Raw genomic sequence first — 24,162 nt, 5'->3', positions numbered from 1 at the left:
TGTCGAAAGCGCTTAACCATGGTTAACCGAATAATTATAATATTTCTGGTTTGTACGGTGTTTTATGATGAATTTATTTTCCCAAGGAATATGAATGTATGTTCAATAACGAGTGTCAGAGACACTGTACCATATAGTGGTATTAGGGGTTCCTGATATTTTGTTTCCTGTTGTGAACGTAAGAATGCCTTCCTCCTGACAGAGGTGAGCATCAGGTCCCTTCGGAAGTACGAACGTACACCACGAACAATCAGCCAGCTTTTCTTCATCTGGGTCTTACTTTGTCTTCATCACCTGCTGCTCGGAGTTCCCGGGCATGCCTCTGTCTGCATTTCTCATTTGCAGAAATAACGTTATCTGGAAAGAAATATAATGCATACGCAAAACACGATCAGAAGTACAGGGTGTCCTTGTGCCTGTCACAGGCAATAGTCGCACCCTATTTATAAGCTTGTCTCCGTGTAGCGGTACGTGCCAGGGCTGGTTTGCGCAGAATAGGAATGGGGCCGCTTCAGAAGTGGTGCGAACGGTAAGGTCCCTGTTGGGGAGACACTTCATCCGACAGGAAAGATAATAGAATTGCTTTTTTAAAATCAGCTCCTAAAATAGAGAACGTTTTGACTTGATATTTCAATAGATGTGGGATTATTTATCAGCCTCGCAATTCACACCATCTCACGAATCCATCACGCGAGAAATACCACGACTGTGCCTCTGCCTGTGTTTGCTCCCGCTCCGCCACCGATTTGCCGTGTTTCTTCTCTACCCTTACTAAGCAGCTACCGTAGGAGAGGATAGGAAACGACAATTCCCCCTGCTCGAAGCCTGTTCAGTTGAACATCTCAGGTGGTGTATGGTCTTGTGCCAGATTTTTGAGTACAAAGAAGGGGATGCAACTTTCCTTGAATGAAAGCCTTCTCTTTCAAACTTTTGCAGGTAGAAGAACCTGCAGGAAACTTTTTAGAGAGCCCGACAGCCATTTCTCTTCTGTTCTTGTCAGCCTCAGAATGCTTCTGTAAACCTACTAACTGAGAATGAACGCGCTGCGTGGTTGGGGCTGTGTTGTGATCGTTGACAGGTTTGAGTATGAACAAAATAGCTAATGTGGGCTGAACCGCGCAAGCGTTACTGAATTCCTCAAAAGGGAAAGCAGTCACGAGGCTGCTGAAGCTTTCTTAGGTGGACAGTAACTTTCTGCTGGTCAGCATCTCATTTTTCATGCCAAGTCATCTGTTCTTTCCGGCTTCCTCCCAACCACATGATATGTGTGCAGCAGCCCTCCTAGATTTACTGTTTTGCATCCGAATGAGGAAGCAGCTGCTGATGCTGTGATGATGCATGCAATCTACGGCTGCCAGGTTTTTATTCCTGTCTGGGGGGAGTTTCTTTGCCTTCTACTGGGAAGCTTGTTGGGCACGGTCAGAGTTTTAGGATGGGCTGGGGACGCAGTTAAAATACAGTTAATGAGATGCCTGGTTACTCAGAGACTTGCAAGTGTTTTAAATGTCCTAAACAAAGTCCTGATGGGGGTAGGAGGGGGTTTTTTTCTGGATGACTGACCTCATAAAAATAGTTTTGATAAGTTGCTTTTTTTGCGTGTGATAGTTTCTGAACAAGTGTTCTTTTAAGATTAGAGTGTTGGTTTATGCACTTGAACCGTATAGAGGCTACAACCAAAAAGACGGCTTTGGTGATGCCTCGATTTTTATGGTGGACTGCGCAGAACTCGGTCCTGATGAAGAAAACGTGATTTTGTTAACGAGTAGACTGATTTTTCTCCTTTGCCCTGTTGTTGTCACACCTTTTTGAGCTGAACATCCCTACTGAGTAAGTGCAATTCAGCTTCGGTACGCTCCCTGTGCCCGTGCTGGGCAATAGCTGCCTTGCTTTGAAGACAGCCCGTCTCGCAGTTCCTGTGCTCGGGCTGAACTCTGCCTCGGTACGGGCAAAACTACCCCAAGAGTGTCCCTTCCTCAGGATTTGTGAACTGGGGGAGATTCCTGTAGTGGTGAGCGTTAATCGGAGCTGTGAAAATGAGTTTGGGGCTTCATCTCCAAGGGTCTGTCAAATGGAGTTTGTTTGGGGTGATGATCTTTTCAGGAAGCTGAAAAAGGACTCTAAATGCTGCAGGATAAAAGAAAGCTGCAAAAGTTCTGTGATTATTTTCACTTAAATTACAAATATTTTTCTTTTTCAAAAACAATTGGTACACAAATGCTAACAGAAATACATGTTTAAATAGCTGAAAAGGTCACTTGTAGCCAGAGCATTGATCTGTCTGCTTGTTTCTTTAGACATAGGTGGAATAACCTCCCTGTTATTGTATCCAGCTGGTGTTCTGTGTTCCTGTCTACAGCCTTAAGCAACATCCAGAGCTGTTTTGACTGCTCAGTCGTCTTTTTGGTACCTGTTTATTCACATCAGCTGATAGTCTGCGTTTCTCATCAGTCTTTCTCATATTGAATGTAACTCTTAAACTGTCCTACCCACTCTTGTTAATTTGCAGTCCGTCGCGGACAGTTACGCTGCACGTCATCATGGAGAGCGAGTCAAAAAAATTGGAAATTCACAGATTGTGAATGACGAAATAAAAAAAATAATATATTTTGACCCCACGTTTGTGGATTGACTCCACTATGCTGGACGGGAGCAAACAGGTCCCGGTTGCATTTCAATGTATTTACGTATCTACTTTGCTGTATGCTTTGGCATGGGCTCATAAAGAATGCTGGGCCACTCCAGAATGTTAACACATCATTCATATGCAAAAGTGCAGATATCTGTTGGTTTTGTAATGCCATTCCATTTATATAGTGCTAGCACTTGAAGAATATGGGAGACTCCATTCCCACCTACAGCAGCATCTTAAATAAAACCACCAAGTTGCTGTGGAAGTAATCGGGCAGCTTGCAGGAGTTCAGGTTCAGATCTCTCTCCGTTAACAACGGGCTTCCTCTCCTCTCCCCAGCTTTTTCTCCAGAAGCATCATTTGCTTTGTGTGAGATTTCGGTGTACGACATCCCTATGTGAGAGTAAAGGGATCTTTAAGCCTGATGCGCCAGTGCTGGTGATAGAGAAAAAGAGTTTTCCTTTGCCTCCTGGGCTGACTGAAACGACGGGTGGATGTGCGTCCTTAAAATTGGCGTACTGCTGGTCAAAAGCGTCAGGCTAATGGTCTCACGGACCATAAGCATCTCTGTTATCCACTCAGAAGGGATGAAAACATGGGTCAAAGTAAGGTACCCTAAAAGTCCTCCTCTGGCAGTCCAGATCCTGCTAAAATCAATGGAAAGGGCACATGCTGCTCTAAATGTCTCAGTCTTAAGCTGAAGAAACTGCCTCTGAAGGTGAGTGGCTTGTTAACCTGTATGAGTCTTGTGTTTCTTCCTCAGATGGCCCAAAGTCTGGAGAAGAGGAGGCTGAGGGGAGACCTTATCGCTCTCTACAATGACCTGAAAGGGGGATGTGGGGAGGTGGGTGTTGGTCTCTTCTCCCATGTAACTAGTGATAGAACAAGAGGAGATGGCCTCAAGTTGCGCCAGGGGAGAAAATGTCTTTCCTGAGAGAGTGGTGAAGCACAGGACCAGGCTGCCCAGGGAGGTGGTGGAGTCCCCATCCCTGGAGGGGTTCAAGGAACGTGTGGACGTGGCACTGCGGGACATGGTTTAGTGGGCATGGTGGGGTTGGGTTGGTGGTTGGGCTTGATGATCTTACAGGTCTTTTCCAACCTTAGTGATTCTGTGAAAAATGCGGCGTTACTGGTGCAGAGTCGTGCCCAATGAATGGGATATGTATTAATGTGACCTCTTCCTTAGGGGTGGGGTGGAAATCTGTATTTCTGGTATAGGCACTTTAAAAAAAAAAAAATTCTTATGAGGAATGGCATGAACAGCTGAAGTAGGATGACCGAACAGGATCTTGACTTACAAGCTGCTGTTGCAAGAAGAGAGGATACTTGCTTGTGAGGGTAGACTCAGCAGCAGTGCTTTGGCCACTCGTACTTCCCTGTGATTTTATTGTCAGTAAAGGTTTAGAAATAACTAGGCAGTCCTCTGCAATTGCAATGGACATTAGTGCAGAAGGGTTTATGGGGCATAGGTCTCACAGACCCCCACCTGGTTTTCATTTTGAGCTTTGGCACATCAGCGCTAGTTTTGAATTTTATTGCAGAAGTCTAGAATAAAATAGTTTTGTAAAATAATAATACTAGTCAACATGATATCTCATTGTGATCAGTGTAATGGGATATCATTTTACCACTTAAAATATTTCTTGTGTGTTATGCACACTTAAGGGTAGGATTTTTTAAGCTATGCCAAGCCAGTCATCAGGCAGAATTGCTGCAGAGGAAAAGGTACTGCTTGAAAGTAGGGTAAGCATGAGAAATACGAGACCTTGTCTTTATATTTGTACCTAAGCACATCCCAAGGTAGTGGAGGAGAAAACCAGAAAGGAAGCATATGCTAACTTTGTTCTGTACAAAGTACCCTGTGCTTGGAACAGGTTCCATCAGCTTCTCTGTTTATTAGCATGTTTAAGTCTGTCTTGCGTCATTTTTTTCAGGGGGGTTGCTTTGCAAATGCAAGGATCTTGTAAAGGGGACAAATAATAATACTTGTTTCCTAGCTTCTACAAGTGATTCAGACTCTTCTGAGATGTATCAAAAGGATTGTAGCTTATTTTGAAGCAGTTGGCCTGCGCATTAAATGGTCCACCCCCCTGTGCAGCAAAAAAACCAGGTGTCAGCCGCACATGAGGCAGGAGTAATGTCCTGTTGCATAAATCCATGCTCGAAGTTAATCCTGTGTTTAAATGCATTGCTGTAATGCCTGCTGAAATTGGTGATGCCTGGGTAAGACCAACAAAGAATTGTCAGTACAGAAGAAAAATGGAGCGATGGTTCTTGTTGTAGTGTTAGAAGTATTGTATTAGTTCCAGCGCTAACCGTGAAAAATCAATACGTGCTCTATAATGGGCTATATTAAAAAACCAAACCCAACCAAAAATAATAACAACAAAAAGCAAACAAAAAACCCCAAACAAAACATAAACAAGCCTGTGGCAGGGTTCATAGGTACCCGTTTTCCAGAAGGACTAACTGAAGCACAGGAAAGGTAAGCAATCTACCATCACCTCGTGAATCAGAACAACTTGACGTGCAACCCCGATGCCTGCCTTTAGGCTCTTTTACTCGAGGAGTAAGCCAGCTTGCTCTGAAGGAAGGTGTCTGGCTTCCTGCTTGGAACGAAATTAAATTAGCATGGCGGTATGTGCTTTGTACATCTGCCGTGTAATATGCTTTGCGAACTGCAGACATCCAGAGCAAGGATGCAGATGCTCCACTACTTGCAAAAGTTAATGACAATTATCCCAGTCTTTGATGGCAAACGAAGGCGCGAGGCTCTCGTTTCCACAATCCATCATGCCACCGAAGGCTTGCTGAGTGATACTTCATGACGGGCTGGTGAGAAATATATACAAACTCATATGCCGGTGTTGCAAATCAATTCTGCAGCAAAGTGGAAATAACTCCTGTACCAATAAGCAGCGAGGCCTATGAAAAAATACCCTTTTTCTGAATTTTCAACTTGCAGATAGCAGGAGAAGCCATCAATCATGTTAGAGAGCTTCCATTCCAGCGATGTTGTTCTTAAAGACGCACCAGATGAAATCGGACAAGACCAGAATATGCAAAGCCCCCCCTTCTTTTTTCTATGCTCCTTTCTAGGGGGTTAGGTATGAGAAAGGACCTTTTCCTTTTTTCTTTTTCTACTTTTTTTGAAGCAAACCTGTAGCCTGGCAAAAGCATGTATATTGGTTAAGTTTACTGTCGAAATGACTAATTAATTGCTTCACAAATGGCTATTAATCATACATTAATGAGATACTCTCTTTGCTTTGGCGAATCGAGATTCTGTGGCAGTTCTCTCTCCTTGGTACCCCAAGCAGGCTAAAAGCATGCACAACTCAATTAATCTTACTGCACCACGGGGTGTTCAAACTGCTCACCAGCTGAAGAGAAGCGAATAGCCGGGACGCTTAAACTGTCCATATTTCACTGTGTAAATTCAGAAGCACTTAATCATTCCTTCAAGCATTCTTTTGTTCCTTTTCTTTCTGCCTTACGTGTGTTTGAAGCATATCCTGGGCCGTAAGAAAAAGGCTCCAATGCATCCCGTTCCAACCACGCTCAGATAAACACGTGCTGCTGGTTGTCTTGCAAAAATGACGATCATCTTGTGTGCAGCAAATGAAAATTGAAACCTACTAGTCATGCTTGAAATCCACCTGCGTTGTTAATGTATGCAGTGAACAAAAGGAAAAGGGTATCACGCTTTGGGACACGGTTTCGTTTTCTCACTGGCAGAGATGCAAAATGCTATGAGATAGAAAGAGACTGTCGGCCAGATTGACATCTCAGATAAATTTACATTTTCCTCTTTAATATAAATTAAATTAAGTCAACTTGCACCACTAGAAAGCCTAATGCATTTTGCAGCAGTTAATTTGTTGGTTTTGGAAGAAACTGAGCAGTAGTGTCTTGATCAAGATAACGAGAGGCCCAAGCCTGAAGTGATTCTCAAATAGGCGGTGGAGAACTTGGGCTGTTGCTGTCTGTATCCAAAGACACTTCAAAAAGTTTAGGTAGATAGGCTATTCGCTCTATGTGTAATAATAGCATGTGGGCTGTGTGAAGTCCTGGTTGTGTGCTGTGCTGTCGGGAGCTACTTGAGAAATACAGTCTCTGTATTCAAAGGTGTTATGGGGACGTATTAAAAACCATTGACCAATTCTGTTGATAATTAGCCATGAATTTGATTAGATTTTTGGAAATGTATCAAAATCTGCTTATTGAGGGGCATAAGTCAACCTCTTAGCGTTGGAATTGTAGTAGGAAGTTCTCCTAGGGTTAATATTCCTTGATAGAGTTTCTTTCCGTTTGATCCGAGAGGGCTAAAACAGGCTACTGACACAAGGTGCCAAAGCACGTAGATTTTTGATCTCATTCGATATAGCAGTTTGTATGTTGCCATGTATATAATTTTCCCTAATTCTGATGTCAAGAGAGTGGTGAGAAATTGCTATCTCCTTCTCAGTGTTCGCTAATCCATGTGAAATGAATTTGGTGGGCTTGGTGTCTCGCCCTGAAAGCCTTTGCTGTCATGGCTAATGGAGCCCTTGTTGGACGCCTCTTCGGAGAGCCCAGGGGAAACCGTGGGAGAAGAGAGCTGTGGAAGTGGTCAGGCCGGAGCTGGTCTAGAGGAGGTGGCAGAACATCCCCAAGGCTTGTTTTGTGCAGCAAGCAGGCAAGGAAAAGTCAGATTGCTGGAAGGTTATTGCCCTTTACAGGATGCCATGGATTTCGGTGCAGTGGTATTGCGTTAGGAGTGCTGTGAGCAAGTAACAGGATAGTAAGAGGTGTGAGGACGTAACTTGATGACTTCTCATCACTGCTTTCCTCTCTCCTTGTCCGTTCCATCACTGCCAGTGGTCTTTTCTGTTGCCGGTGGCTGTCATTAATTTAGCCTTAGTGTCGACAGGATAGGAAGGGATGAAATCTACTCCTTCGCACGCCTTGATGCGTGGCCCTATTAAGGATAACGTCTGCTAGTTACTCAGGTTTAGCTAGAGCAGGAACTGATGGATAGCTTAAGTTGCTCCTACTTAGAGATAGAAAGGTTTGGCTAGCTGAAAACACGCGCTCTCGTGTGCCTACGCTTCTAGGCTTTTGACGTGTTTCCAAACTGTCTGCAAACTGGCCGAATGAGCGAACCGATAGCTGTGGAATTGGCTTTTTAGAAGCCACTGTCAATTGATAGACAATATTGAAAGCCAAAGATGAGCTCTGTGTTCCCAGTGTTTTTTACCGCTGGCACTCCATACGACCTTCTCTGGTTAGTTCAAGAGGCAAGTTCAAATACATCAGGAAACGGGCTAGTATCAGATACAGCTGTCAGATGAAACTCACTGTCCAGTTGATGAAATTTTAATTTACTTTGCTCTTGTCCTTTCCAAACGATTACCTTTCAGTTTTCCCCGCACCGGGATTCTGTAGATGTTCATTTTCTGAGAAAAATGTATTTGTTCTCTAAAGGGTACCACAGTGTGTTTTCTTTTGGCAACAGGCTGATGAAAACAATAAATTATTCAACCCAAGGATATCTAAAATGCTGACTCACTGCTGGTTCCTATTTTTTAGGCCTTGTTTTCATTAACTTCTACATTAATAGTCCAAATGTGCAGTTGGATTGAAATGTCCTGTGAAATTGCCCTGCTCTCTTCAAATTGGGAAGCTCTAAGCCTCTAGTAACTGTTGTGAGGTGGTGTTCCTCCTTCCATGAAATAAAATATGGTCTAGATTTGACAAGAAAAGATTAATCTGTAACCACCGGTTGCCGCCCCTCCCTCCGAAACAAAAAAGCGCTGCTGCTACGGCTGCAGCAAGGGTAGGAGTTGTTATTAAAGAAAGCATCAAAATTACATTCTCCCAACTGTTGAGCTTTCTCTGCTTCACCTCTTTTGTAATGAAAGCCAAGAAATAAGTTCAGAGGACACATGCACCGAGTACGCTCTTGAGTAATTTTAGCTTCCTCATTCATAAGGGAAAACCAACACTGCAGGTTATCACCATCAAAATAAATTTGTTTTCACCTTGCGTAAACTAGACAGTGTAAAATATTGCTGCTTTGTGTGTTGAAATCAAATCCTGTGGTAGAGGAAAACAGATATTCATTGTACTGATGGGAGTCTTCTGAGCTGCGCAGGTGAGTCAAAGCCTCCGAGCGCCGTTCACAGGAGAAACCTTCACTCCTTTGAGTAAACCCGTTTATTTCGAAATGATCTTTGCAGAAGAGATGGTAAATGCCCATTTGCTATGCAAATTTTGGGTTTGTAAGTGCATAGTGTGTGGCCAATGAGTAAACTGATAGTATGTGGCCAGCGTATTTAAAATATTCCGCCTGCAGAAACTTTAAGCCATCGTGACGTGTCTAACACAGGGCAGCTCTTGAACCCGGGCAGCCGCACGGCTGGGGGGGCCCTGATGGCGGAGGGCTCCCATCGGCCCTTAGGTCTTCGTCTCTATTTTAACTTGTGGGTAGTAAAACTCAGTATAAAGCACAACTCAACTGGTAGCAGTCGTGGCTACTGCAAAAGGCTGTGGCTTCAAACCTGGCTTCGCAAAGTGAGGCTTAATCTACGTCCTCGTGCTTTTGTTATTCCCAGTTAAGGAGGAGTTGGAAGGACTTTGAGGAATGATGCGTTGGCTTTTGGTTTTGTTTTTTTAAAAAAAACTTTCTAATAATGAGTTTTTCAGGTAAAAGAGACACTTTCTGGGTTCCCAGGAGAACCGGTGAGCCGTGGCAGGCGCTCGCCGCAGAGCACGTGTGCCAGCTCCCGAACAAAGGCTTCCTTTAATGAGAGTTAATTAGGCAGTGGGTTGAGTGGGGAGGGAGGAGTTGAGGGGAGCTGGGCTGTGGTGGTGGGGCGGGGGACTGCCCCACTGGTTCTGGCTGGGCACGCAGGGAGATGGAGGAGGAGAGACCGGTGAGGACAGTGCAGTAATATGTTGAATTTTGTGCGTTTCAAGACCTAAATAAAGATTGTGTTTAGTGTGACAGCTACCGTCGTAAATAACTGATGCTTTCAATTATTCCTCAATTGTTGTCTTGCTCTCTTCTACTCCCTGTTTTTTGGTTTTGGTGGTTTTGTTGTGGGGTTTTTTTGTTCGGTTGGTTGGGTTTTTTTGTTTTAGTTTGGTAAAATCATAAAAAAATAGGGCTGCAAGGGACCCATGGAGATGATGTAGCCATATTGCCAGCCCCAAGGCAGATCCTTTACAGGTGTCCGCCTAACCTGTTGTACAGGACTGCCGGCGATGGCAGCATGTTCTTTCTTCCCGTTGGAAGCTTTTTTGCTCATATCTGATGTGAGTCTTCCTTGCTGCAGTCTGATCCTGTTGGGTTTAATCCCATTAACAATGACTACTGGAGCAGATGGTTCCTTTTGCCTTTGCAAAAGCATTTTCCTGTTGTTAGACTTTTCCCTTTCCCTCAGTCCCTTTAGGTTGAAACAACCTTAATAGTTGGATTTCCCACGTTTGCATCATCCTAGTTGTTTTTGGAGTATTTTCCAGTTCTTTCACGTCCATCTTTTGATGTGCTTGAAAGGGGTCACTGTATACTAAGGGTAGTATTACCAGGGTGATGTAGAATATAAGGAACATCCTCATGGGGTCATGTAAACTAAATTAAGACATTCTCGCATGGCATTTTACTATTTTGCAGCAGCGTGATCTTGATATTAGTGATCCTTATCTTATGTCCTTTCTTGAAGACCTAATGCCTAACCAGCCCTTCCCCCGTTAGTATTTGTGTATCTCGCCTCACTAATACCTTTTTTGAATGTCAGCCTCCTTTTCCAGACCCTTTATCCACTAAGTCTGGATTCTTTTGAAATCCTATGCTGTCCCTGAATATACGGTCCCTTTCGCTGTTATAGAATCTGCAGGTTTAATTGCAAAAGGTAATTGAATGTCCAAGTAGTTGAATAACTAGAGAGCATCAAACACTACCAGATACTTGTGAAACCACACAAAATAGGTCCTTCTATGTCAGTAGTGAGCTGCTGACTGTTACACCATAGCTATAGCTAACCAACTAGTTTTATTCTCACCTTATGGCAGTTTCAAGACCCTATTTCTTGGCGATACAGTTGTCAAATGAAAGCAATGTGTCAAAAGTCTTATTAAAGTCATCGTTTATCACATGGCGTTGCTTTTTCTCATCTTCCGGGCCCATTGCCAAAGGCTGATAGACATCAGACGGTTTTGGCGTAGTGCTTTTGTTTTTGACAAATCCAGATTGGCTGTGGGCTAGGACCTGGGCTCTGCTTTCACATCCGCTTAATACCGCTGCAACGGCAATTTGGCAGCGAAGTCCAGCGTGCCCTGTATGGTACGAAAAACGGTGAAGGCGGGTCCTGAGAGAAGCTCAAAGTACGTTAAGATACGACGAGGTGGAAAACACAACTGGCTTGAGATTAGGGTGAAGAGTAGACAGACGAGTTGTTTTTATAAAGGCTCTAGGCTGACATTCGCTTATATGGCTAAAATTTGATAATTGATAAACCTTTGGAACTGATGAGGAGTGTTTATTTTATAGTAAGCTTTCTAAAGAAGATGTATACTATCATTTACCAAAGAAATTTTCTAAAAGATCATTTAAACACGTTAGCAAGTTTTTCTAGGAGTTGGACAGAATCAGAGTTGTTTGCAATTTGATGGGTTCCCCGTATTTTCCTGTGATTTATTTTCAGTCTGTGCCCTGACCCCTGTTTCTGTGGCATAGGCTAGAGTATTTCAGCAGTGGACTAGATGGTCTCCCAATGTTTTGTATTTGTCAAAACATTTATAAAACATGTCTTTGTTGTTCAACTCAACCTGGTTGACTTGTCACTTTCAAAACTTGTTTCATGCAGCTCCTATATTGTAGCAGATAAGTGATAAACCTTGCGGTTTTCTGAGCAGTGCTTTGCTTAAATACTTTTTTTTTTACCTAACTGTCAATATTTTTAATTAATGCTTTAAAAAATGGCTAATTTTTGTATTACATCTTAATTACCTTATCTCAGATTATGCCCAACGCGTTTTGGGTTCATCTGTTTTTGTTTTGTCTTGAAGAGATTTGGGCTAATCTGTGCTGGTTTAAAGGCACACTGGGGGCTAACGCAGACGCCCGTTGCGTGTTATGGCCAGGAGGGTACTTAGAGCAGTTGGCCACTCCTTCGTGGATAGGAGCAGAGAGGGCTAAACATCCCCCAGCTTCTCGGTTGGGGTTTTTTTCCATGCTTGTTAACAGAAAATATGTGGGTGATGTTCCCCAAATTCACCCTTAGCATCTCCTTTGGTTGTGGAGTTTACACAAAGACGATGGATTCTCCCCTGTGTTTAATCTTGTTTGTGCTGCAGATGCTTCCTAGGAGTCTTGTTATCCACTCTTTTTATCTGGGCTCTGTGTTTCTTATTTCTCCTCAGCAATGATTGTGTTCTTTTCTAACACAGCTAAACACGGAAACATTTCCATATATTTAGTGGGTCCTGGGAATTTTCCTTTCGTATTTGAGAAAACAACAAGCTGACAAGCTTCTTCTTGGCATGACACAGCATGTGTTAATCTATGTCGTTTCCAGGCTACTTTGTTCATAGTTAATTTGTTAAATTCTTTGTGAGAACAGACATGTTCCCCACTGAGCAATCGGCACAGCTGCGAGGAGAGCCGGTGGCCAAACAGAGCCCACTGTGCGCCGTGTGTTGAGAGCTGGGATGCGAAGTCAGACTCGGGGCAGCGTCCTCAGAAGAACGCACAACTGCTTCGGGGTCGCCTTCGTACCCGGGACCGACGGGAACGCCAGCCTCTGCGCCCGCAGTTGTGGGCCGCCTCAACGGTTACCCAATAAAAGGGAGAAAAGAAGGGTGGGTTTAGTCACCTTTTTTTTTTTTCTCGAGATCTGTGTTGTTCGTTTTGTGCTTTTTAACAGCATTTCGGCTCGTGGCGCCGTGCAGTTTCTCTGACGTACTTGATTTGCAATGGACTCCCCAAAAGAATATGTAAATCAAACGTTGCTGGTGAAGAGCAATCAAATAGTGTTACTTAGCCAAAAAAAAAACCAAGAGAGAAATTGAGCCATAGCTCTAACTTAACCTTGCTGTTCACAGGCAACACGATGTTCCTATAGAGTATTCCTTAGGGTGGTAGTATCAAAAGATCCCTCCAAATATTAAGAAATAAACCCTGCAGATCCTAGCTGTTAATCCTAGAAGCCTCAGTTGATCCTTCTCAATTTTGTGAGGCTCTGAATTGTAACTCTTCCCTCAATGAAAATCAGGTTTCCTCAAAACACCCGGGGCTGCATATCAACCACTTGTTTAAATGCTGGGGGAAGCAAGAGAGATTAAGCCCTTTGTGTTTATCCCTGTTTTTATGGAAGGCCTTTCAAAGGCCATTGATATGAAAATGCCACTTGACAAAGAGCCTGCGGACACTTCGCAATTTGTGCATCCCTACACATTTCTGTGAAAGATTAGGAGGAACACACCACTGCAAATTCCTTTACAAGCAGGGCATGTTGCCCAACTTACTTCGGTGACTCTCATTAATCTAGTCGTGTACTCAGATGTCTATTTACGCGTAAGAAATTAAAAACTGTTTCTTTGTTTTCTGTATCAGAAGCCTTGTCCTTCCGAAAGGCTTTTGGTGTTGGTGTTTTTGCAAGAATCTGAAGAGTCTGTTAGTCCAGCTGTTGAAGCTCTGAGTAAGTCTGCAAGGTAAGGAGTGCCTCTTTACTTAAGTGCTAGATGGCCGCTATCCAACGCAGTGCCGGAGTTTGGGGAAGCGCCTTTCCCTGCGCTCCTGTTGGTTGTGTTGGTGGCAGTCTGTGTGATTCGGAGCTGAACACGGCCAATGCTGTTTCAGTGTCGCTATCAGTAGGATTCGTAGCTAACAGAGTCCTGGAGAAACAGCCTGTCTGGACAGATACTAGCGTTTAAAGGGATATTTAGACATCCTACATCACAGGATTTAATTTCAGCTTGTCAGCTGTTTTTCTACACCTTTGTTATGTTTAGGAAGAGTGGTTGACCATGAGGTGACCCACAGGACCCTTTTTTTCTTTAAACTTTATTACACAGCTGCACGAGCGTATTGTCTGCAAGTTTATGAAGCTGGTTCTGCCAACGGGAAAAGATTAAGACAAGGTCCAAAGTGTGTGGGGCTGGCTGTGCCTCATGGAAGAAAATAAGCGGTTGAGTGAATAAGGAAGGAGGAGCAGGTCAACTTCTCTGGAGGGTTCAGTTCCTACTTTCCCCCATCATGAGGCAGAGTTTTGAAAGCTCTCAGCTCCCTACAGTTCACATGGCGAATAAGGAGAGCTCTTGGGAGTCAAGCTTTCTTAAAAAGCTGCCCTCTTAAGTCAGACACGGGAGAAATTTTTGATTATATTAGTGCTATCTTGTGTCGCTTGGGGTAGACAGAAGAAAGAAGAATGACTGCCTCAGGCACGTACGTGCTCCTTTTTCTACCTTTTTGTGATTTGCTTGAGTGCTATATGAGCAGCTGGCTTTTTTATTACGTGGCGGTAATAAAACTCACCACTGCCCTTCCTGAAGTTATTCTACGCAGGCAGTCCTTGTTAACCAAGAATCATTTCAAGACCGAGGGTTGAGAGTGTGAACAGATCTCTTGGGTTGCCCACTCCATGCTTGGTTCCCGTGAACACCTGAAGGTAGCCCTTCATGGCTGGGTGCCGGTCAGCGATGGGTGCTCGTTGCTGCTTGCAGGCTGTCAAAGGCTGAGAGATGACTTTTGAAACGCAAGTGATGTACCAGGCTATAAAAACAGTGTTAGGGAATGTTTTGGGCTTGTGGGTGGTTTTTTTTTTTTTGTTTATCACGTGAGGCATTGCCTTCTCTGTAAGTAGAAATGGGATTGTCAAGTATGTGCTAAACACTGATGTGAACCACAGCTTGCTGTTTCCTCAGAAACCAGATTGCAATGATTTATTTGGGTTATTTGCGCTAGAACTGTAGCTCAGAACGCTCTTATCTTCAACAGCAACCATTTTAAGCCACTCTATTCAGACCGGATCCTCCATCTGGAGAAAAACAGTGAAGTTGTGCTATATTACGTCTCACTTGGCCTTGATGGGCCTCTAAGTCTTCCTTTTGAGCAGGACTGACTCTCTGGAAGATGGCATTTGAAGATCAGAATGACAAAGGTCACTTGTCATTTATTTCCCAGTGTGGCCACAGGGAGCTTGATAGAGGAGGAGTAGCTTTCGACCTCTCTCTAAGGGTAGCGTAGCCTCCTTCACAGTCTGTGTCCATGGAGAACCCACCATATTTGTTTGGAGAATTTGGTGAAGGTCAGAGTAGCTCCTGACTGGGGGGGAAAGGATACAGCCTACCTGACTGACAGGGAGCTAGCAAGGTCCTTTGGCATGAAATCGTTCTATCTTATTGCAGAATTTTGATATCTAAAGCCTGCCCAGCGATACTAGTAACTTAGAGACGCGTTGCTTGGCCCAAGCATTTCTGGCAAGCTCTCCGCATCTTCTGTGAGCTAAAAACTGAAAGCCGGTCTCCCTCGGAGGAGACAGCATTGAGTAAACAGCTGTCAGCCTGTACTCTGGCCACATCTGCGTTCCTGAGAAAGCCAGAGAGAGAAAAATAAGCATATACTCATTTGATAATAATCACGATAATGCGCTGAGATTACCTGGGCTTTCTTTTCTTTTTTTGTTTCTTTTTTTTTTTTTTTTGCCTCCTTCTGGCTGGGGGGAGAAGGGGGAGTTTGTTATAAAAAGGTCAAACACATAACTTTGCAGCTTTCAGCCGTCTCTATTCTTTTCTTTTGCAATTCTTCTCTCTGATTAAACTTCCAGATAAGTCTAGGCACTGTTGCCCAGCCCTTCACATTTAATGATTTTACGCATCACTTGCTCTTGGCACTGCTCGCAGGCCTGCCATCTCCACTGCAGCCTGTGATCTTCCCCTCTAAATGTTTGACATCCACCAGCACTTCTCTTTTGCTCAGAGATGCCTTTTTTTTCTTGTGAGGTCTGGAGAGGGAAAATGGTGGCAGACAGCCCTGAGACGAATTACCTAATACCCAAGGATTTTCTTTCTCAGCTCTCCTAATGGAAGGAAATTCTTTCCTTCCTATTTACCCTTTTCTTATAAAAAAGCAAACAAAAAAGCCCCCCAAACCTACAACTTGTCCTAGATCCAGATCCCTGCCCCACAGCGGAATCTGATGAGATGATTAGAAAAATGAACATGCAGCCTTCCTCAGAGGATACTATATGGGGAGCAAGCTGGTTATGCCAAAGAATTTTTCTCCTTCATTTTTTTTTCCTCCTTGTAAATCAGAATATGTAATTTCCATCCTGTTATTCAGTGGGGTTTATCTGCGGGATCTGTAGAGTCAAGAATGGAGTGAGGAAGGTGAAGAGAGAACAGCTGTTTATCACGTCACCTGAGGAAAATGAACTGATAGCAAGACTTTGGACTCTTTAAGGAGATGTGGTTTAAAAAAAAGGAAGAAAAAAATTATGTGTGTTTACCTTTTTGAACTCATCTCTGAATTCTGTGGTTGTAAAGCAATAAATGTATCAAAGTGTTTAGACAAAATAAGTCAAGGGCGACTCGCAGCTTTTAAATACAGTGTAGTAACCCCCGGCTTAGGAATTTGTTAAGACACAGTTGGGTGATGCCTGTGTGTGTGCAAAATAACTCAATACTTCTGTTTTCTTTACTCTTCCCTTAACCTTGTGCTGTTGGCTGCTGTGGAAGACAGAGTACTGGACTAGACGAGACTTGGGGTCTGATGCAGTACGTGCGTTCCTAGAATCTAACCAGAAGAAACTGTATTTGGTGTGTGCCCAGAGACATGAGGGTTTGCTATATATAATTGCAATTCCAGTATCAGTGCAGTGGAAATGATGGAATGTTTGCTTACTGAATTTGACCATTCAAATGGCAGTTAGGAACAAGGCAGCCTATAAGAAGAGCAGTAGGTCTAACAAGTGTTGTCTTACGTCGTCAGATAATGTTTAAGATGGACCATAGCTCCACTTGGATGTGCTAAAATACTAGATACAGTAAAGGATGCAGCAGGTTAAATGGAACAAAGTGGATTATGCCATATGATGGGGTTTGCATGGTTCTGACGATGAAAACGGCTTTCACCTGGGTACCTGAAAGAGGCTTGAGGACTTTAGTTGGCTGCTCAGATGCTTACAAGACATCTTCATTGTCTCTCATTCACACTAGCTGGATTTTAGGGTTCTGGTTAATTTATTCGGTGTGCTCTTGAGTCAGCAATGGGGAGGGCACGTCTGACTTTTGCACACTATTACCACTAATGCCACAATAACAAAAAAATGCCTTCTGGACAGGGAGGAAGCCACAATGTGGGTAAGATGCTCATTCAGTTTCTTGGCCCAGTTATCTGTGTGTATATATATATATGAATAGCATAGAAGGAAATGCGGACATGTATCTGTAAATCATGTGAAGAGTCTTTTAAATCCCTGAGGGATGTGATTTACTTGACCTATCACGCTTTCTGTTTACCTCCCTTTCTGATGTTCATGTCACCCATACTACTCGTGGTGATTCTTAGGTACGTAAGCTAAAAAGAATACACTGCAGTAATATTTTATTGTTGGAGAAGACTTTATAGGGTGGATTATGTGCCATAGGCCTTCCGTAGGCACGTGCTGCTGGCTGCTGCAGGGACTGAATAAGAGCAAATGCTGAGTTACCTTTGGGGAATGTGGTGTTAATGAGTAAAGATAAACAAACTGTTTATTGCCTGGGTAATGAAATGTTGGTTTCTCCATTACTATATTTGAAAACCACTGTCACCTTCATTACCTGCATACCAGGACTTGTCTTTGGGGTCCCACTTGGGTCTCCTAACAGCCAGTGATATCATGAACATGCAACTCACTGGTTTGGGTAGCTGTGATGTCTTTTACTGCAGCGACAGCAGAATATGAAACTTGGACCGTGGCAAATAAAGAAAGAGGAAACTGACCTTAAATTTTTTAAAGTAGTGTTTAAAATGTATGGAAATGAGTTTTATGGAAGAAAGGCTAGAGACTCTACAGTTGAGGTCTTAATAGTTGCTATGATGATAGGATGTGCATTTAAAGAGATTTCTACCGCTTGGAAATAATTAACATTTACTAAATAATATTGGAGCTAAGAGTATGACTTTCAGAGGGCACCAGTTCATCAGTTATACACTCTGTCTTCTCTGTGGAGTTTGTAACAGCAATTACTACAGTAGTTCAGTGCCCTTTGTAATATAATCTCCTTCTGCCTCTGTGGGGATTACAGCAGCTATGAGTGTAGAAGTATCCCATTCATAGATGCTGTGAACTCTACTGGTTCCTTTCTGGAGTTTACGATAGCAAAGAGCATAGAAATAGCTTCTTCAGGACCACCACCAACTCGTTTTGGCCATGTTTTTGCTGTTTTTTCTGACCTCTGAAATGTGACTTTTGTAAGGACTGTGAACTCTGAGAGGGCCAGCAGCCTGGGGGTCTGATCTCACACCTTTTGCATTCGTGTTACGAGCAGCGAGGGGAATGTTGAGATACCCAAAGGCTGAATGAGGTCTTGAGAATTAAGCTGGATGGTGAGGAAAATAAAGTCTTCCTCTTCAGGACTATCATGAGGTTTCCAGCTATTGCATGTTAGATGCTAAGCCCCTCTCCCTCACTAGTAACCTTCTACTCAGTTTGCATTGTCAGGTGCATACAAGCTATTGCTTAGCAGCACAAAAAGTAAGCCCAGGCATTTAAAGTACATAACATGGAGTCACTTTAAATGAACATTTCAAAGCTTCCTTCCATTGTTTGTCATTCAAGGTAGTTAAACGTAAGAGCTAAGGTTGACTAATGTTTCATTTGACAAAATTGGCATAGCTTGACTTTTTTTTGTCTAGAATGGAGATTTTAATCTAAGGACTTGCTTAATACAGTCTTAACTGCTTTTTTTTTATTGTAAAAAAACAAGTTTTATTTATTGTGCACGGACTACTGAGAACCATCTGCTTTGGAGAGGCTAACTTCTAGGCCACAGATGGTATTTGAAATGGTTTCAAAGAGTTTCCAAATCTTGCCGTGGCACCTTTCAGAAATACATGCGTAACTTCTGCCAAGGCTTGGAGATTCCTTTTTCTTTTTCCTCCCCGAGAGAGGGTCATTTTTTCTTGGAATAGATCCCATCTCCCAGACGTGTATTGAAGGCATATTTAAACATTCAGTTTTGGGCTGTGGATCGGCCTTTTGTAGTTCCCTGTTGTGCTAGGATAATGGTCCATGTAGCTAGAATTGTGGAAACTCTACATGCGGGTTTTGCCCTTGTGATTATAGATTAGATTATCAAGTTCCAAAGGATTAAAGTTATTTTCTTTGGCCCTTTGCCAAGTAAGTTAATTAGCTGATTTTTCTTGAGATCATGACCTGTCGCAGAACTATACTGCCCAGTTTTTAAATTTCCAGGCTGGTAAATTAATCCCTCCATTTTCATTTCTCATTGCATTTTCATTAGTTATATGATATGTGAATCTTTTTTTTTTTTTCCCCCGCCCCCATCATAGGAAAAAAAAAAGTACTAGTTTTATGTTTCCCAGTCACTGGGCTCTATATGGCTATAAAATTTCAAATCAACGTAGTGTAAACAGGACATGTACTTTGAACAGGTTAGACTTTCTGACTGAAAAAATCATGGAATCATAGAATGCTTTGGTTTGGAAGGGACCTTGAAGATCATCTAGTTCCAACCCCCCTGCCATGGGCAGGGACGCCTTCCACTAGACCAGGTTGCTCAAAGCGCCGTCCAACCTGGCCTTCAACACTGCCAGGGCTGGGGCATCCACAGCTTCTCTGGTCAGCCTGTTCCAGTGCTTCACTACCCTCATGGTGAAGAATTTCTTCCTAATATCTACTCTAAATCCACCCTCTTTCAGCTTAAAGCCATCACCCCTTGTTCTGTCACTACATACCCTTGTAAGAAGTCCCTCTCCAGCTTTCTTGTAGGCCCCTTCAGGTACTGGAAGGCTGCTAGAAGGCTTCTCTTCTCCAGGCTGAACACCCCAACTCGCTCAGCCTGTCTTTGCAGGAGAGGTGCTCCAGCCCCCTGATCATCTTCATGGCCCTCCTCTGGACTCGCTCCAACACATCCATGTCCTTCTTATGTTGGGGGCCCCAGAGCTCAATGCAGCACTCCAGGTGGGGTCTCACCAGAGTGGAGTAGAGGGGCAGAATCACCTCCGTTGACCTGCTGGTCACACTTCTTTTGATGCAGCCCAGGATACGGTTGGCTTTCTGGGCTGCGAGCGCACATTGCTGGCTCATGTTGGGCTTCTCATCAGCCAACACCCCCAAGTCCTTCTCCTTAAGGCTTCTCTCAATTCATTCTCCACCCAGCCTATATTTGTGCCTGGGATTGCCCCGACCCATGTGCCGGACCTTGAACTTGGCCTTGTTGAACTTCATGAGGTTCCCACAGGCCCACCTCTCAACCCTGTCAAGGTCCCTCTGGATGGCATCCCTTCCCTCCAGCGTGTTGACTGCACTGCAATAAATGGTAATTGAATACAGTGATGATTCATTGAAAAGTGGGTGAAAGATGGATTTGACATGCATGAGAAGGTAAAAACTGTATTGTTTAATGTTGGAACCTTGAGCCTGGCTCTAATTGTTGCAGGTAACATTGGCAAAATTTACTGACCCCAGTATTGACTAAAATTGGTGTCGTGTTTTTTACGATGGACCCTGCAGTGGTTGTGGGCAAGATTTATTTTTTTTTAAATAAAAATGTGTGAGAGCAGTTCAACTGTACTTTGAAGACATTTTCATCCCTGTATACTATATCATAAACAATATTATGTAGATGGCAAGTGTCTCTTTGTGTTCAGTCGTCTGACCTCCTAGGTACTACTTTGAAGTACAGTAGAAGCTGTGATTAACCAATTTCTAGCCCAGCTGAAAATATCATTCATTAAAAGAAGGCATGTTTCTTCATTCACTGGACTTTGATTTATTTTCATTGACACAGAAAACTAAAATAGTATCATGTTATACTTCTAAGTGTCTACTCTTAACCTCCACTTAAGTGTGATGCTGCTTAAATTACAGTATAATATGGCTGATAAGAAGGCTCTCTGTTGTACCTCCTTCGACTGGTCTTAATGGTAGTTACACCAAATAGCTTGTAAAAAGCAATTTGTGGTGCTTTCTACTGGGGTGGCAAACAACCGGGCTAAGAAAAGGCACCTTTTTTTTACAATCCAGGCTGCAGGAAATAAGTCTCCGTAGATTTTTTTCCTTTGAAGATTATAGATACTTGAAGCAATGTGTGAAATGCTGGCACTACCGAAGTGAAAAATTTTACTGAAGTTGGGACTAAAATACTGTTTGGCTTTAGCAGAGGGGCAGTGCAACACGATATCTCATACTAAAAACCTAATGCAACCTGACCTTCCTTATATTGGTTTCGTAAGTCACGAGATGCTGTTCGTCTTTTGTAAATGGAGAAACTTAAGCCCTGAAATTCAGTTTCTCACTCAAATTCTCAGTGGAAATAAATTTTAAGGGACATGGTTTAGTGGGCATGGTGGGGTTGGGTTGGTGGTTGGACTTGATGGTCTCACAGGTCTTTTCCAACCTTAATGATTCTGTGTCTACTTGCTGGGGGACAAAGCAGGTTTTCTTGAAGCAACAGCAGCAGCACAGTCCTCAGCTCTGGATAACACACACAGGGTGAGCTAGTCCATCACAGTTTGTGTAATTCTTCAACGTGAGATTATGTGGTTGAGCACAATCGCTCTTTGTACTTAGCTGAGGGACACCTTATTTCTTCTTTTTATTGGTTTTGCAGGGGAGAGGTAATGCCTAATGGATTGTCAATTCAGATTAGGAAACTTTTGACCATGTGTCTTTGTGGCTAGATGCTGGATTATTACATTAACCCATTTTTCTTGTGATAACCTCATGAACAGCACTAAAAACTTGATTTGGGCAGATAGTTCTGAGTAATCAAATCAATAGTTTTCTTCTGTGAGGAACTTTATTTTCTTCTAGAACTAGTGAATGTAAAAACGGTCTGAGGCTTAAGTTTCAGAATTTGCTTAGTGTTATTTATATCCATAGATTTGCAGAATATGGCAGACTCTGCCATGGCTTGAAATAAAAAAAAAAACACCCACCAAAAAAACATCATCACCTTAATTTGATTTCCTTTGTCCTAAAAACACTTTTTGGAGACAAATTCAGCTTTCAAGCTCTGTAAATCTTACAGCATGTAAATCAGATCATGTATAAAAGTCAAGTAGCACTTTGGCGTGGGTTTGGATCTCGAGCCTCCCGAAGGTTGGGATTAACTAAATCCGAGGGCTGGATTAGGACCCTCTCTGCTTTTTCACACAGGTGCATTGTAAGGACAAATTCACGATGTAAGTTTGATCAAAGGGGATTGAACCCAGCACTTGAGGAAAAAGACTTCACCACCCAACGTTTGTTAAAAACGCGTTTTGATAGATAGCCCTTTGCCTTTAGCAACTTCCATCCAACAACTGTTATTCTTCTCTCACTATTGCTACAGCCGCCTGGAGACAAACTCTGCTGTCTCCGCTGTCTTTCCCAGCACACGCACTGCAAACAGCAAGTGGAAATCAGCATCACAAAAACATGTTCCTTGTCCGTTAGCTAAAATCACGTGAACAACACTGCACAATGTTTTTAACTCGAGTACGGCTGAAAAGGAGGGGGGGGGACACGGACTTTTCATGGTCACTTTGTCATTGAAAAGGGAAAATAATTACCGGAAAAATAATATTTTCACTGACAGTACAGGGTAATTAGTTTCCCAGGGAGAAGATGTTGGTAGCAAGGGGCTTTACACAGGGAGCCTTTGTCATTTTATGGATGCTCATCTATCAACTGTCAGGTTGTTTCAAAAGAACTCTGGTCATAATGTTTTCCCTCTGCACCTTTCCCATCATGGTGGCCTAAATTTGCCTGAATAACCATTAGTCTTCCTGTTTGCCCAGTCTGGGCATTTACAATGAGTCGGGAGGTAGCAGTGTTGCTGTGGCTGCACAGCATGGGGGGTTTGTCGGGGAGAGTATCTAGCGTCTTATCACGGCTTTGATGCGGAGGATGGATTGGCTGGACACACACTTTACTTTTTCAGGCAAAGCAGGCTTAGTAAACCAAGCGGGACTTCCCTAGGTGGAAAAAGCAGGGGAAAGCCTGAACTTGGTTCTTGCGTTGGAGAATGGCCTCCTCAGTTTGCGTGTATTGACTGAAGATGTACCACACTTTTATTAGTCTTTCACACGTCACGTTTTGGGGCATCTGTCCCAAGAGACAATTATTCTTTGGCTGTGACATTGGAATTAATGCAAAGAAACATTAAATTTCCAGATCTGGATGCCTCAAAGGATGTAGGTGCCTGATGCTGACAGATGTCAAAATGTTCATGTCTTCTCGTAGAGGTGGTCTCGCCTATAAAGTGATAAAGAAAGGGATTTGGGCTAAAACCTGGAGGAGTTTGGTGTCACCTCACCTATAAAGTGATAAAGAAAGGGATTTTGGCTAAAACCTGGAGGAGTTTGGTGTCACCTCACCTATAAAGTGATAAAGAAAGGGATTTTGGCTAAAACCTGGAGGAGTTTGGTGTCACCTCACCTATAAAGTGATAAAGAAAGGGATTTTGGCTAAAACCTGGAGGAGTTTGGTGTCACCTCACCTATAAAGTGATAAAGAAAGGGATTTGGGCTAAAACCTGGAGGAGTTTGGTGTCACCTCACCTATAAAGTGATAAAGAAAGGGATTTGGGCTAAAACCTGGAGGAGTTTGGTGTCACCTCACCTATAAAGTGATAAAGAAAGGGATTTGGGCTAAAACCTGGAGGAGTTTGGTGTCACCTCACCTATAAAGTGATAAAGAAAGGGATTTGGGCTAAAACCTGGAGGAGTTTGGTATTGTGGAAGCAACAGCTGAAGGTTTGCCATACCTCCCCTGCTTTGCCTGCCACTGTGAGCTCTTGCGTGGCAGAACGTGGCTCACCCGCACCTCTGCTCCCGCGGCAGCTGAGTGCGGGCAGATGTCACGGTGCAGAGAAGGAATCGTTCAACTGAGTATTTACCCGTTCTCAGGATCGTACCGTGGTTGCATGTTGGAGCCCCCCTTCGGGGCGAGATTGGTTTTGGTTGTTTTTAGAACAAAATAGTTTTACTGTCTTTCTGCTTTTTCATGGGTAGTCTTATTTTAAAGGTAGTAGCTGGGGCAAAAGCTGCACTAGATATAACTGGCTTGTGCTGAACGCCAGATGCACGCCACTGTCATGAGGAGCCTTTTGAACGTCACCTTTTCTGGGGAAAAAAAGGAGGGAGGTGTTTGGAGATGGGTCTTAGAAAAACGTCAGCAACTGAGCGCGCTAGGAAAAGCGTGCGTGCCTGCACAGAGAGCGTGGGCACGGGCACAGTGCTAGGGCTTGAGTAAGTCCTTGGAAGGCTTACGTACTCTTCCTCATTTAGCCTGGGAAATCTTTCTTCCCGACACTTTTCTTCAGAGAGATTTGAACTA

The sequence above is a fragment of the Gavia stellata genome, chromosome 19, assembly GCF_030936135.1.
Source record: "Gavia stellata isolate bGavSte3 chromosome 19, bGavSte3.hap2, whole genome shotgun sequence".
Classification (NCBI taxonomy): domain Eukaryota; kingdom Metazoa; phylum Chordata; class Aves; order Gaviiformes; family Gaviidae; genus Gavia; species Gavia stellata.
The sequence above is the reverse complement of the archived record's forward strand: the minus strand, read 5'-3'. Positions refer to the sequence as shown.